The sequence below is a fragment of the Gracilinanus agilis genome, chromosome 1 (assembly GCF_016433145.1).
Source record: "Gracilinanus agilis isolate LMUSP501 chromosome 1, AgileGrace, whole genome shotgun sequence".
Taxonomy (NCBI): Eukaryota; Metazoa; Chordata; class Mammalia; order Didelphimorphia; family Didelphidae; genus Gracilinanus; species Gracilinanus agilis.
Window position 1 is genome coordinate 781,816,361 of NC_058130.1, and position 4,667 is coordinate 781,821,027.

The 4,667-nt window shown below is 51.0% G+C and overlaps 1 protein-coding gene across 2 annotated transcripts in view; it reads left to right on the forward strand.

The window, feature by feature from the left end:
* Nucleotides 1-2,493: 2,493 nt before the first annotated feature.
* The window catches only part of TANGO2 (transport and golgi organization 2 homolog), a 163,990-nt gene continuing 161,816 nt past the window's right edge, over nt 2,494-4,667 (forward strand). For both annotated transcript variants that reach the window (XM_044674570.1, XM_044674562.1), the window contains exon 1: nt 2,494-2,549. The gene's annotated coding sequence lies outside the window, so the exon portion shown is untranslated. The remainder of the gene's footprint in view (nt 2,550-4,667) is intronic.

Consider the following 4,667-nt stretch of genomic DNA (forward strand, 5'->3'; position numbering starts at 1 on the left):
CCCTTTCCAGAAAAAATATTACTTAGCGCCCCCTGTCACATACTATCACCGCTCCCTTACAGTTTATTCACTGCCCCCAAATGCACCTGTGGTCATCACCGCTTCCCTGGATCTCTGCAGCACCCACCAGGGGGCAGTGGCGCCCACTTTGGGAATCACTGCTTATGCTGTGAAGCTCTCCTATTGAAGGGGAGATCAGTTAGTAAACTTTGTTCTTCATCTGCTAAAGTGGTTTTTACCCAAATCTTCTCTTCCTCTACCACAGGGACCCCCACTTGTAAGTAAATCCGTCCTCCCCAAGAAGCTACCTACCATTCAAAACTGTATCTCACAAGCTGTATTTCTTTTTCCTAGTCAGAAGACCAAGTTCTTTGATCAGCCTGTCTCACCTTAGGACAATCCTATTATTAAAAAGTTTTCCTTACAAATTTCCCTCCAGCACAGATTCCTTTTTCGCTGCCCCCTAACGGCCCCTCAGAGAAATGCCTCAACCCCTGAGGTGTGGGTTGGAGGGTTACTCCCTAAGTGAAAAGGCTCCTCTTCAGGACTGGCTCCTTCAAGATCCGGGTCTCTCAGACCCAGGCTTCAGGGTTTCCTCCAGAGATGGTGTGTTCTTGGTCACCTCAGAGAGGAACTCTCCCTCCCGGACCCTCAGAAATGAGAGGACCCTCTGGGATGGGGCATTCCTCAGAGAGTAGACTTGCCTCATTGATGGTGGACCTTCAAAGGTGGGGTTTGTTTCAGGGAAAAGGGTATTCCTCAGAGACTCAAGAATCAAACCTCTCTCCTAAACTGGGATCTCTCACAGATGGGCTTATTTTTTTAAATCAAGGACAAGCCTAGTTTCACAGGCTGGTTTATATCTCTCAGTGAGGTTTATTTCCTTCCTATAAGGGGCATCTCTCCTAGATAGGGAGTCTCTCACACACAGCTTCATTTCCCTCATAGATGGATTTATTGCCCTTATAGATGGGACAACAGGTTTATTTCCCTCCTAGATAGGATTATTGAATAGAATCACAGAACGCTTTCCCTCATAGAGCAGCATCCCTCACAGTTGGATTTGTTTACCTCAGAGACTTGTTTATTTCCCTCATAGATGGGATTATTTAGCTCACAGATGGTTTCCCTTATAAATGGGTCCATTCCCCTCACAGACCTGGTACCCTACACAGATGGGCTTATTTGCCCTCACAGTTTCATTTTCTTTGTGGCTGAGGTCATTTTCCTCAAGGACAAGGAACCCCACCACCTCACTTTTCATTACATAGAGGGATTGCCTCCAGTAATGGTCTTTATTTCCTTTGTATTGGGGCTTATTTCTCTCTCGGAAGAACTCTGTCCCACCCCCCCTTAGGTGGCTGTATTTCCTCCTGCAGACTACTTCCTGAACAAATGATCCCTCCTCCCCTCCATAGATTTATTGCCCTCATAGATGGTTTATTTTCCCAACTGTTAGTTTTATTTCCACCATAATCAGAATTATTTCCCTGAAACAGGGAGTATTTTTCCCAAGTTGGGTTTATTTCCCACATTGGGGGTAATTTCCCCCATGGCCAGATTTTCTTCATTCAGGGTTTAGTTCCCCCCATGGCCACGTTTATTCCTCTCATTTTGGTTTATCTCCCCCATTGTTGGGTTTATTCCCCTCCTAGCTGTTTATCTCCCACTCCACCAGGTTTATTCACTCACAGAGGGTTCATTTTTCCCTGAACTGAGTTTATTCCCCTCATTCCAGGTTTATTTCCTTCACTGGGGCTAATTTCCCTGAAGGCCAAGTCTTCTTCATTCAGGGTTTACTGCCCCCGTGGCCAGGTTTATTTCTCCCATTTGGGTTTATTTGCCCAACAGTTGGCTTTATTCCCCTCTTTGGGGCTTATTTCCCCTGCAGTTGGTTTTGTTCACCTCATTCGGGGTTTATTCCCCTCATATGGGGGTCGTCACCTCCTCACACACAATTGGGTTTATTCCCCTCATGGGCAGTTATTTCCCCCTCAGCTGGGTCTATTCACTCTCAGACGGTTCATTTCCCCCAAGATCAGGTGTATTTCACTCACTTATTGTTTATTCCCCCCAAAGTAGGGTAGATTTCCCTTCTCGCGGGTCCATCGTCCCCCTCCCTCCATAGGATGGATGGATTGCCCTTATTGGGGATTGATTCCCTCCCCCACTGCGAGGTCTATTTCCATTCTCCTTCCTTCCTTCTCCTCTCCGCCGGCCCCGCCCCCTCCTCCTACCGGCCCCACCCTCCGATCCCGCCCCCTCTCCAGACCCCGCCTCCTCCTAGCACCCGGGGTCAACCGCCGGCTCGAGTCTCAGCACAGAGGGCAGGGAGGCGGAGCCCAAAGCTGGCTGAGCGGCGCAGGCACTGACCAATAGGACTCTGAGTCTAGTTCGTGGCCACGCCTCCTCCTCCAGCACACCAATAGAGTGTCAGGGGGCGGGCCCAATGAACGGTCCCGGGAACGGTGGACAGCAGCAGCGGGAGGGGGCGGCCGGAAGTCGGCGCGGGTTTGACAGGAGGGAACGGCGCGGAGTCGGCGGCTGAGGTGAGTGTGTGTGGGCCAGGCCGTCCCCAGGGGTTGTAGCCGGAGGAGCACTGACAGGGAAACTGAGGACCAGGGGCGGGCCCCAATCGGAAGCCGCCCCTTGACTGTTGGCATTTCTCTGACGCTTTAAAGTGTGCCTGAAAGCGCTTTGCGGAGCTCCTCACCCTGGCGGGGGGCCGCGATTGTGTACCTTCGTAGTCCTAATAATAGCAGCAGCTCCAGCTGTCACCCTCGCCAGAGGAGGGAGGGGCGGGCAGTATCGGCGTCATCGTTCCTATTTCATAGGCGAGGAAACTGAGGCTGGGCCAAGAGACTTGGCCAGGGTCACACAGTTAGGACGTGTCTGGGGCTGGATTCGGACTCCAGGCTCTTATCCATTGCGCCACCGAGCTGCGCCTAATGTTATGTTGTCCTTGTGGTGGCAATAGTTATGTGGCTCCCCGGTGCCCCACTGAAGTTTATGTCGGTTATCTCACGGGAACGTCCGTCCTCCCAGCCTGGCGCAGGCCGCCGGGGTCAGGGGTAGTAACCACTAACATTATTCCACTGTGCCGGATTCCGTTACGTTGGACATTATATTCGGTTACGTTGAGTTACAGGCTGTTGCGTTGTATTGTAATACACCTGAAGAAAATGACTCCCGGACAGGGGGCTGGATTGCTGAGGCGGGAGCAGGGAGGGGGCCAAAGAGCTTCTGTCCCTTCCTTCACTATTGGGGTCGGTGGCCAGCGGTGCTGTACCTTAAGAGCTTGAGGTGTTTCTCACAGAGGTTGTGTCTGAGGGTGGAGCCTGGCCCCGCCCCCCGGAATCCCAGGCCTGGGGCTATCTGCTAGGCTAGCCTGCCTCCCGGCTATTAATAATGACAGGAAGGATGGTGGCTGACAACCCCCTGCAGAAAGTGGTTCTATTATGGACCCGGGCCATAGACAGGCAGAACCTGTAACCTAAGAGGGTAAGTGGAGCCGGCGGGCTTCTGCCAGGGTCAGCAGAGCAATGACAGCAGAAAGGACACCAGATCTACCCAGTGTCATGTCGAGCTCAATGCAGTCCTTCAAGGTAACAGCCACAGGTAGTTAGAGCCCACTTCACAGATGAGGAAACTGAGGTTTGTTACACAGTGTATTATCATTATTAAAATGGGCATTTACATAACTCAGGAAAGTTTCTGAAGCCATTATGTATGTTGTCCCTCAGCCAAGAGACACACCCCTTTGATGAATTTGGGGGGGGGGGAGGGGGGTTGTGAGATTCAAATAACTCAGAAAGAAGCAAAGGAACCGGCCTCAGACACTTCCCAGCTGTGTGTGACCCTGGGCAAGTCACTTGACTTGACTTGGCAACCCCCATTGCCTATTTAAAAAAAAAAGAAGAAGCAGCAAAGGAACAGTCATAAAATACATAGAAAAGGGGTGTGCCTTTTACAGATGGGGAAAGTGAGGCTGACTCAGTGGGGGGAGGTGCCAATAACAGATGTCAACAGTTCTCTACAAGTGGGATCTCCGGGAACCTTCTACTAACCCTGGGAAGAAGATGCTCCTGCCCCGTTCCCATTTTACTAATGAGGAAACTGAGTCTGAGGGATTAAATGACTGGGCCCTTAGTCATAAAAGCTATAAGAGTCAGGATGAGGATTTGAACCCAGGCCTCTGACTCCTGAGGCCAGGACACTAGCTGCTTTGCCAGGCTGTCTCCTTGGGGAATAAGTCAATCCCAAGACCATGTGCAGGCAAAGGCAGCTGGGATTGCTTTGTGGCTCTATTCAACTACTTCTTCCTGTCTGACCTTGGGCAAGTCACAGGATCTACACATGGAAGGATGTCCAAGGCCCTGGTTCAACCCACACCTGAACAAGGCATTGCCCTGCAACATCAGGAAGAAATCATCCCACTAGGCTTAGCTCCAGCCCTTACAACCTCTTTACTGGTCCCCCCTCATGCTCAGTTCAATTCAACCAAACAATCTTTTAAGTACCTGCTGAGAATAAGATACAGATATAAAAGCCCTGGAGTAGGTCTAGTTCTATTCTCTAGGGCCAACAACCTCTCCCTCTCGTCCTTCTCCTTCTCTCTCTCTCTCTCTCTCTCTCTCTCTCTCTCTCTCTCTCTCTCTCTCTCTCTC